The sequence below is a fragment of the Schistocerca americana genome, chromosome 11 (genome assembly GCF_021461395.2).
Source record: "Schistocerca americana isolate TAMUIC-IGC-003095 chromosome 11, iqSchAmer2.1, whole genome shotgun sequence".
NCBI classification, from domain to species: domain Eukaryota; kingdom Metazoa; phylum Arthropoda; class Insecta; order Orthoptera; family Acrididae; genus Schistocerca; species Schistocerca americana.
Genome location: NC_060129.1, coordinates 168,004,591 through 168,016,163, shown reverse-complemented (window position 1 = coordinate 168,016,163; position 11,573 = coordinate 168,004,591). Strand labels below are relative to the sequence as shown.

Below are 11,573 nucleotides of genomic sequence, written 5' to 3'. Positions count from 1 at the left end.
GTATTTATAAGGGTACCCTTCCTTTTTCGTGTGCTTCATCTGGTTTGAATTTATTGCTTATTTTTCTTTGATCTGATAAGTGCCGTTCTCTTTGTTATAGGTGTTTACATCGCTCTAAGCTGAAAATGCATTACTGTACTGTGTCATGCATTGGTTGTCGCATTCTGTTAATGAGTGTTTACGGCCGCTCACGGCACGGCTTGCTTTTGTGCACGCTACCGCCGCTTACAGTTTAAAAAAAAGAGAGGGAGAGAGACAGAGAGGAATCGTCTCATTAGCGAAACAATGGCAAGAGACTGCTATTTGTTGTTACTTACACTGCTGCTTTCTTTGATAATGATCAACAAGAACCAAGTAACAGACTGCGTATGATAGAAGATGTTCTAAACGAGAGTTTAGCGAAAATTTTTCTCTGTTTGAAAATCTTTGCAGACGCCTCTTTAGTACATTATATTCTGCACAGAAATTAGAGTCATCTTAGATTTAAAAATCTAGTCAATTGCCGTGCTTCATTTCTGACTGTATCACTATTGGGCATAAGAGTAATATGAATATAAACATGACATAATATGTATATTCTTCCACATTTGCTGTTCTCTCACTCGAGTTTCGTAGTTTATTAGGCAGACAGGATTTAAATGAGATAGCAGCAAACATGAAAGAATACATGGCAAAATGTTTATATTAAAGAATACACGGCAAAATGTTTATATTCGTATTATTCTTAGGGTGAAGAGAATACTGCATGTGATTCACAATTCATAAAAGTTCCTATTAGTAACCATCTCTTCTCACAGGTAGGAAAAAATTCAGAACGTAGAGTTGGACATATTGACAAACATTCCAAACAGTCTTGCCAGTCGGATTTTCGTAGTACACTGAAATGTTGCTACATTCGAAGATGAACAATACAGAAATTGTATTTACTTCGTTGGATAATGTATGAAAATGCAGTGGTCGAAACTTGGGGCAGAGAAAAAAAATTGTCTCCTCCTCTTTTTTTTTTTTTTTTTTTTTAAAAAAAAGAAGACGCAGTGGTTTTGGCGCCAGTATTTATCTTTGTGCCTGCAAAGCATGCCTGCGTAGCGCTACATATATTCGACGGCAGAAGTTAGTTGTGGCGGCACCTACCAACATTTTTCAGAACTTCCGCTTACTTTGCACTCGATTCTAAGCCGCCGGCAGTTTTTTGGATTGCAAAAACCGGAAAAAAAGTGCGGCTTAAATTCAAGTAAATACGGTAGTGGAAAGGAGAGAAATAAAAATAAATTAAAAGACTGGGTGTGGTGGTGAAATGACGGCTGTGCAGTGCTGGAATGGGAACAAGGAGGGGGCTGGATGGGTGAGGACAGTGACTAATGAAGGTCGAGGGTTACGGGAACGTAGGATGTATGGCAGGGAAAGTTCCCACCTGTGCAATTCAGAAAAGCTGTTGTTGGTGGGAAGGCTGTGAAGCAGTCATTGAGATGAGGGATATCACGTTTGGCTACAGGGTGGTCCACTTGTTTTTTGGCCAGTTTGTCGGTGGCCGTTCGTGTGGACAGACGGCTTGTCGGTTGTCGTGCCTACGTAGAATGCAGTGGTGCCAATCACAGCCTACAATTCTTCACCCAGTGAGGCAAGGCCACCATTAGTGTAGTGTGCTGTATCAACCTGCAAAAGTGAAAAGAAGTGTTTCTAATTATGATAAAAAATGAAGCAATCAACAATAAGGAATGGATATAATATATATAAAAACAAAGATGATGTGACTTACCAAACGAAAGTGCTGGCAGGTCATAGACACACAAACAAACACAAACATACACACAAAATTCAAGCTTTCGCAACCAACGGTTGCTTCATCAGGAAAGAGGGAAGGAGAGGGAAAGACGAAAGGATGTGGGTTTTAAGGGAGAGGATAAGGAATCATTCCAATCCCGGGAGCGGAAAGACTTACCTTAGGGGGAAAAAAGGACAGGTATACTTTGCCTTTACAAATGTCTGCTTGTGTCTGTGTATGTGTGGATGGTTGTGTGTGTGTGTGTGTGTGTGTGTGTGTGTGTGTGTGTGTACCTGTCCTTTTTTCCCCCTAAGGTAAGTCTTTCCGCTCCCGGGACTGGAATGACTCCTTACCCTCTCCTTCCCTCTTTCCTGATGAAGCAACCATGGGTTGCGAAAGCTTGAATTTTGTGTGTATGTTTGTGTGTCTATCAACCTGCCAGCGCTTTCGTTTGATAAGTCACATCATCTTTATACCACTGGCTGAGTTGATGTGTAGGTGAAGGATTAGGGGGGTGAGGGCAATGGATTGTTCAGTTTGGAACTGGTATAGGGACTGATGGAAAGAAGGATTACAGCCAGAGATGGGAACTTTAAGTGTGAGGCCTTTGGGGGTAATGCCAAATGTCAGACAAGCCTGAGAAAATAAAATATGGGAGTGTAATCTGGCTAGGGCGAAGGCATGTTTGCGGAGGGAATGTAAATAAGACTTAATGGGGTCGTTGTGGGGATGTTGCGAGGGTGGCGTGGTATTAGAAGGTGGAAAGTGTAACATGAGGCTGAAATGAAAATGAAAATAAAAATATATAGCGAGAGATAAGGTGAACTAGAAAGCAACTGGGATCTGGTGTGAAAAAAGGCGAAAAGGTGTTGGTTATAGCTGGGTTATGTTGATCCTGTGGTGAACTTGGGTTGGTAGAAAACGATGTGCACAAAGGTTATGTGGTTGTGTTGCCGCCAAAACACGTTAAAGGGTGGAGCAATTCGGGAAAATTTCGAAAAAACTGCGTGTAAATGTATTAAAAGGAGTGGTTTTGTGGTGGCAGATTGTGAAAATGAGGCTAACAATTGTCTGACGAAGAAATAATGACGTTAAAACCTGTGGGAAGTGGCTAAAAAAGATCAGTGATGTGGGAAAAACGGAAATGGAAAAAAAGTGAAAGTTACTGGAACTAGCCGAAATGGCTGTTTAATAGCTGAAAGGAACTGTTTGTGAACTGGAAACGGTGGATTTTGTAGCAGCAGTATTGTTGAAAGCGGAAGAAAAAAAAATTTTTTGGTTATGGTTTGGAAGTGGGTTACGTATTATTGAGTATATATAGGCAGGATAAAATTGTATTGTAGATTCGGTAAAGAGGAGAAGGTGAATACAAAGTGAAACTACTTGCAAAAACAGAAAGAGAAAATAAGATGACAGGAAAGATTTCGAAATGCAACAGTGACAATAACAAACGTAATTGTTGGGTTCAAATTAATGATATGAATATAATAGAGGGAAACATTCCACGTGGGAAAAATATATCTAAAAACACAGATGATGTGACTTACCGAACGAAAGTGCTGGCAGGTCGATAGACACACAAACAAACACAAACATACACATGAAATTCAAGCTTTCGCAACAAACTGTTGCCTCATCAGGAAAGAGGGAAGGAGAGGGAAAGACGAAAGGATGTGGGTTTTAAGGGAGAGGGTAAGGAGTCATTCCAATCCCGGGAGCGGAAAGGGGTATACCCCTTTTTTCCCCCTAAAGTAAGTCTTTCTGCTCCCGGGATTGGAATGACTCCTTACCCTCTCCCTTAAAACCCACATCCTTTCGTCTTTCCCTCTCCTTCCCTCTTTCCTGATGAGGCAACAGTTTGTGGCGAAAGCTTGAATTTCATGTGTATGTTTGTTCGTTCGGTAAGTCACATCATCTGTGTTTTTTAGATATATTTTAATCATCGCCAGAGTGCAGCATGGTCCCATGGAGTGAAAATGGCGACTCCCCAGCACTGCGTGCAAGCACTAGTGTGGTTTGCAGAAACAAAATCGCCGATTACTGCGCAAAGGAAATTATCGCCGTGTGAATGAATGTAGTCCACCTAATGTCAAAACAATTAAGGGGAGACGTTGATGAATTTGATCAAAAATGTCAATTTTCGATTTATTTTTTATTTGTTAGTACAACTCACGGACAATAAGTTCCCACAGTTTCAATATTGAAATCACATCCAAAGTGCCTGAAAATTAATTAAAAGTGTGACGTGGCCACATTAGCTGGTGTAAATATCTACATCTACATTTATACTCCGCAAGCCACCCAACGGTGTGTGGCAGAGGGCACTTTACGTGTAGCAAATTGACCCACGGCACTTAATGTATAACTACAAAAACTGTTCCAACTGGGTCAGTATCAAGAATGGAGTCCCACAAGGTTCAGTCTTCAGTCCCTTACTGTTCTTAATATATATCAGATACATGCGCCTCTATATTCACAAAGATGCAAAGCTAGTTCTTTTTGCTGATGATCCAGGCACAGTAATCACACCCAACAAATACGAATCAGCTGAGAAAATTGTAAATGTCTTTCAGACAATTATTACATGTTTCTCTGCAAATGGACTCTCATTTATTTTCCTATTTTAGGGTAATCTGCCTTGAAGTAAAAAGTATTCACTACAAAAGTGCACAATCAGAATAATACGCACAGCCCAGCCAAGATCATCTTGAAAACATTTATTTAAGGAACTAGGGCAAATTATGAGATATAAATTATTAATCTTAAAAGAAGAAGGAGAAGAGGAAGAAGAAGAAAGAAACAAGAAAAGTGGGCTTGAATTACAGCATGTAAAGAAATCTTTTGTTATACTGACACATTCCACATCATTACGAGGTGTCCTGTTCATGATATCTGGAACAAGTATTAATCTCATCTAATCTACTCGTATTAAGCCAAGGAAGAGCTTTATCCCACAGACAGCACTGCTAGAATGCCAACCTGAGGCTCGCTGCCTAGAGCTTTACGGTTGGGCTCTCTACGAAATACAAACCTGTGTCCCAAAGAGGGAATCACACAAGGGCAGTAACTAAAATACATTGCACGATCACAGAACAGATTAAGAATACGAGTCGCAAAATGCAAAGCAAATATGGTTCAGTGGGGCTACTCTGAAGATGACAGAATGAAAGTGGAGAAACACAGACAACTGAACATTTTCTCATGTGCCCAAGGATGGAGTTTGTTTGCACAGCAGGAGATCTATTTTTTTGCAATGAAAAGGCCATTAAATTTGCAGAGATTTAGAAGAAGTGCATTTAGATAGGACACACAAAGTGAAGTAAGTAAGTACACAAACAGGAAAAGTTAATGGTTTAAATTAATATACATACGGTATAGTTACGCCAAAAACCTAAGCTTTCACATACAATATTGCTCGTAACACTTTCAGTTGCTTTTCTTCCAAGTACAAGGAAACATGTTCGGCTTTGTGGCAAGGTGCCCTCATCACGCATAAAAATGGCATTTTTATTAGAAAACTGGTGGTATGAGCAATAACTTTTCTGAAGACACACACATCAATAAACTGCCTGTTGCAACACTTCACGACTAAACTGAACACAGCGTGTGGAGACATCACATATTATTGCAAAGGATGTTGGTCAAGTCAAGGGGTGGCTCGGAACAATTTTCCGATTTAAAACCCACTATTGCTGAATTTATGAAGGAAAAAGGAAAACAGGAATGAAAATTAGAACATCCAGAATGGATTACAGACCTCACATTTTAAGAGGACTTGGCTGCACACTGTCCACAGTAAGACACTGCAAGATGAGAAACAACTTAATTCCAGTTTGAGGGACACATTCTGTAATTAACTTAATGCACAGTTGCTGGACTTCAGCCAATAACAATGTTTAAAATTTCAATATTACTAACAATATGTGTGTGTCAACAGGATTTTTTTATTATGAAACTAAATAAGTTGTGATTAATTGGCAACTGGAGAGTGAAAAATCTGTGAACTGTCTGTATCTTTCCGTATGTCAACAGTTTGTACCAGATGAAAACTATATCACATTTTGAGCGCACCAAAAGTAATTGATTAATGCTGAAAGCTTGTTTTGTGATCTATGATGTTGAAAAATAAGAAATATAAAACCCAGTTGTATGCAGTGCCATTTAAACAGTGTGTTTACAGTTCCTCCCCTCTTCTCCCTCTGCACACTCAGACAGTGTGGCGTAGATGTGGGGAAAGTGTGCGGTCCGTCAAGAAAGCTGTGGCAATCGTGCCAGCACACAGTTCGTGTGTCGAAATGTTGGGTGTCCCTCCTCTACAGCCTCAAATATAACCACACTGCTGATAACTGTGGTGGTGGTGGTGGTGGTGGTGGTGGTGGTGGTGGTGAAGTGTAGTGATGTGCGAGACGTCGTCAGTTCGAATCCCACCAGGTACTACATAATTTTACTTTTAAGTATTTATTGATATGACAGTCATTATTTTTATTTGAATAATTAGTTTGAATATAATTTCTTTATTTCCAATCCTTTGGTGCATCATTTTCATCACTGAACTGAATTTATCTGCTATCAGTTTTTCTTCCTATCATTCTTTTTTCATTTGGAATCTCTGTCCGTTTGATTTTAATTAATTTGATATTTACTTCAATTTAAGTTTTTCCGTTTTGTTATCTTATATTTTCGTCCGTGTTACTGTATTCATTATTTCTGTTTCTCAATTTACTTGAATTTTATTTTATTTATAATCCCTTCTTTCATTTAAATCTTTATCAGGGTAATTTTGTCAATAGTATGACTAGAAATCTATGTTTCAAATGTTTGTATGAAAATTATCATTCAAAAAATGTAAGTCTTGTAACAAAAAATTAGTTTTTGACGCCACTACACAGTATATATAATTTAATCTTTTGTTTTCTACCCAATTCATTACCATTTTCAAACATTTAAAGTATTATGGTAGATAGATAAAAATAGTTAAAGTCACACGGGTGAAGATTCAAATAGAAAATACAATGACTGGAAAAAAAATGAGAGCCAATAAAGTAATGATGAAAATGAGTGATTGACCGATTGATTGAGTGAGAGAGTATGGAACCCAACGGCGAGGTCATCAGTCCCGTGATTACAAAGTGGATTACATAAGGAAGACGGTCTGCTAAAAGTGGAAGGATTCAGGCAGAAGAGTCAAACTATAAAAGAATGAACATTAAACACAGACACAGCAAAAGCATAAAAGGTGAGATAAAATATAAAAACTGGAAGAAAAAGGGGCAGTCATGGGGTCACAGACTGTGAAGACTGCAAAAGGAGTCCCAACCACAACCACCCCGGCCCTGCTCCAAGACTAAAGGAGAACCTTATATCTGGAAATAAAAACCACTTTCACGGAAGAAACCGAGGACCGGGTCAGCCATCCGTGGATCGTCTGCTAAAATTAAATTTAAGGAAGCAGGAAGACACTGTAACATTACGAGTCAAGATAGCTGTAACGGAACTTGAATAGCGTAAAGTTATCGTTAAAAACGCTCGCCGCGCGATTTGTTACGATTTGGTCGGTCATAATAGCAGTAACATGCTTTTGAATCCAATTAAAATATAACGGTGATACCTGTTTAGTGTTATTGGAAATAATATGCAGTAAATTAATGAGTAAGGTAACCGATCCTATAAGAAGAGGTAAAATTGGGAATATTAAGGTGTTTTGCTTTCTATCGACTAAGCCGATGATATGGCGTCTTTTTTTCCGTTTACTCTTAGAAAAAAAAAGAAGTGCTAATTGTGCGTTGTGAAAAATATAGGGGCGAATTTTAAATAGCTACAGTGTATAATCAAACTAGCAAATGGACATTCAGTTACGCAAAATTGCGGATAGCAAAGTGTGGTCATTAAACTGAGTACACCTACAGGACGGTCAATTCCGGGATAAGTCTATTCGCATCTCACGAGGGACGCGGTATTGAGACCGTTTTTTTTTTTTTTTTTATTATTATATCGCGGAGAGAGGGCTTCAATTTATAAAAAGGAGAAAAGCTGTATCATTATCATTGACTGTTGGTGTCAAGCAACCAAAACTGTTCATCAAAGGGTTTCGGTGAATGAGTGGTGAATGCGAAATGAAACTGTGAACGAAGTTATGTTAAATAAAGCAGAAGAGACAAGACAGTTTGGTCGTATCTGTTATTATTCCATAAGCTGTAACATTTCTTCTCGTTGTACGAAGCCCTTATAGACAATCATTATGACAATTTGCTTTGAAGGGATCTCGTTACGAGTTAAGTTTTTGGGACCTGGTCAAGAGGGGATAGTTCGTAGATCTTAACTACTGCAGCTATTCTGGAATCAGGTACTACCGTGACCGTTGTGTGTTGTTAATGGCTTAAGGTCATCATATCTCATGCTCTACGATCGACGCGCCTTTCCTCTTGGTATAACGGTGTCTCACGGTAACAACGACAACGCCGACGGCGAAGGAAGATACGGTAGAACACGAAGGGTCGAAAGAAGGGGACATGCCACCAATGTGAGATATTGTCAGTCGGGTGCCACAACCACATTGTAGGGGTGCGTCATTACGTAGAAGGAAACAATGAGAGAGTCGGGTACGGCCAATGCGTAAATGGCATGAAACAGTGAACTCCTTCCGAGAGGGGCGGAAAGAAGCACCCCAAACTGCACTAGACTCCTTGATTGTAGGGAGTTTATTACTATGAGCAGTAGCGATCCAGATGGCATTCCACTGTTGGGCAAAGAGACATTTGACGTAGATCTGCATATACGCAGCTGGAATCGAGAAAGGAAATGGATGGTAAGTATCTGCTTCTCTAGCCAAGTGGTCAGCCAATTCATTCCCTGGGATTCCCACGTGACTCGGGACCCAGAGAAAGACGATCTAACAGGCGGCACGCTCAAGGGCTGAGAGAACATCACGGATGGCAGAGACCGAGGGGTGACAAGAGTAGCATCGATCGATAGCCTGCAGGCTGCTCACGGAGTCCGAACAAAATAAAACAGTATGGAGAGAGGCCTGAGAAACAAGAAAGGAGGGCCCTGTGAATGGCTAGGAGCTCTGCTGTAAATACACTACACCATCCTGGCAACAAATGGTGCTCGAAACCAGCAGGAGATGTGAAAGTGCATCCCACCTTATCGGTAGTCTTAGAACCGTCAGTGTAAAAGATGGTGGCACCCTGGAACTCTGCGAGGATGGCACATGCGAGACGCGGGTAAACCAAAGGAGCAACAGAGACCACGACGAAAATCGAGCCACAAACAATTAGAAATTTAATGAAATACACTTTAATTAATTCAATAAAGATAATGATCAGTCAGTTTGATAAAGACTTAAAAATAAAATTCCGTAGTGCCCGATTCAAACCCACAACCTTCTGTAGCTCAGAAACATACCTTACTCTCTACGTAACACCACTGCTCTGAGTAGTGCTATTATATTTAAGGGTCAACAGTATCACCGGAAATTTTGAAAAAATTTCCGTCAATTAAATGGAAACGAGAGCCTATTCTGATGGACACCTGCAGGGTATGACGCCTGCGAGCCCATCCTACAGTGCTGTATAGCTGGCTTCAAAAAGCCAGGCCCGCCCCTGGAGCCCTCTTCTTATGGAACGTGGAATCCTGGCTGTCTCACACTCTTCTATGAGAAATGTCAGGAGTTGGATGTACCCCGTCAATGATACTGGGTTCATTCCCTTCTGTAAGGATGTAGAGGCTTGTCTCACTAGGGGGTAAGACAGATACTGCCTACAGGAAAATTAAAGAGACCTTTGGAGAAAGGAGCACCACTTGCATGAATTTCAAGAGCTCAGATGGAAACCCAGTTCTAAGCAAAGAAGGGAAGGCAGAAAGGTGGAATGAGTATATAGAGGGTCTATACAAGGGCAATGGAAGAGGATGTAGATGAAGATGAAATGGGAGATACGATACTGCGTGAAGAGTTTGACAGAGCACTGAAAGATCTGAGTCGAAACAAGGTCCCGGGAATAGACAACATTCCATTAGAACTACTGACGGTCTTGGGAGAGCCAGTCCTGACAAAACTCTACCATCTGGTGAGCAAGTTGTACGAGACAGGCGAAATACCGTCAGACTTCAAGAAGAATATAATAATTCCAATCCCAAAGAAAGCAGGTCTCGACAGATGTGAAAATTACCGAACTATCAGTTTAATAAGTCACAGCTGCAAAATACTAATGCAAATTCTTTACAGACGAATGGAAAAACTGGTAGAAGCCTACCTCGGGGAAGATCAGTGTGGATTCTGTAGAAATGTTGGAACACGTGAGGCAATACTGACCCTATGACTTATCTTAGAAGAAAGATTAACGAAAGGCAAACCTACATTCTAGCATTTCTAGACTTAGAGAAAGATTTTGACAATATTGACTGGAATACTCTCTTTCAAATTATGAAGGTGGCAGGGGTAAAATACAGGGAGCGAAAGGCTATTTACAATTTGTACAGAAACCAGATGGCAGTTATAAGAGTCGAGGGACATGAAAGAGAAGCAGTGGTTGGGAAGGGAGTGAGACAGGGTTGTAGCCTCTCCCCGATGTTATTCAATCTGTATATTGAGCAAGCAGTAAAGGAAACAAAAGAAAAATCTGGAGTAGGTATTAAAATCCAGGGAGAAGAAATAAAAACTTTGAGCTTTGCCGATGACATTGTAATTCTGTCAGAAACAGCAAAGGACTCGGAAGAGCAGTTGAACGGAATGGACAGTGTCTTGAAAGGAGGATATAAGATGAACATCAACAAAAGCAAAACGAAGATAATGGAATGTAGTAGAATTAAGTCGGGTGATGCTGAGGGAATTAGATTAGGAAATGAGACACTTAAAGTAGTAAAGGAGTTTTGCTATTTGGGGAGCAAAATAACTGATGATGGTCGAAGTAGAGAGGATATAAAATGTAGACTGGCAATTGGAAGGAAAGCGTTTCTGAAGAAGAGAAATTTGTTAACATCGAGTATAGATTTAAATGTCAGAAAGTCGTTTCTGGAAGTATTTGTATGGAGTGTAGCCATGTATGGAAGTGAGACGTGGACGATAAATAGTTTGGACAAGAAGAGAATAGAAGCTTTTGAAATGTGGTGCTACAGAAGAATGCTGAAAATTAGATGGATAGATCACATAACTACTGAGGAAGTATTGAATAGAATTGGGGAGAAGAGGAGTTTGTGGCACAACTTGACAAGAAGAAGGGATCGGTTGGTAGGACACATTCTGAGGCATCAAGGGATCACAAATTTAGCATTGGACGGCAGCGTGGAGGGTAAAAATCGTAGGGGAAGACCAAGAGATGAATACACTAAGAAGATTCAGAAGGATGTAGGTTGCAGTAGGTACTGGGAGATGAAGAAGCTTGCACAGGATAGAGTAGCATGGAGAGCTGCATCAAACCAGTCTCAGGACTGAAGACCACAACAACCACCTTCTTCACCCACCACAGTGATTGCATGGGGTGGGAAGGAGAGGGATTGTACCGTTGTTCACAGAATATTGTTAACGAGGGGACTGCACCTACTTGTCATCACCGCTTTTGTCCAAATTTATGGTACTCGCAGGGCGTGGCCAGTGCTGAAAGTGACAGACATGGGAGCTCCAGATGGCAAAAAACGCAATTCTGTAGTGGGTCAGGCGAAGCATGACCTTTTATGTTAGTGTAGTTTATAAATCGTGCTTAACACAGCAGGAGGTGTGCCAACAGTAATCTGTGGTTCTCAGGGTATGTCCTTTCCGAATATATATATATATACATATTTTAATTTTGAATTTTTAAGTTAGTTAAACTAAAAA

The 11,573-nt window shown here is 40.3% G+C and overlaps 1 protein-coding gene across 1 annotated transcript in view; it reads right to left on the bottom strand.

Moving 5' to 3' along the window:
* Positions 1-1,442: 1,442 nt before the first annotated feature.
* Positions 1,443-11,573, bottom strand: part of LOC124554026 — a 182,602-nt gene continuing 172,471 nt past the window's right edge. The window contains exon 10 of the mRNA XM_047128052.1: positions 1,443-1,653. The gene's annotated coding sequence lies outside the window, so the exon portion shown is untranslated. The remainder of the gene's footprint in view (positions 1,654-11,573) is intronic.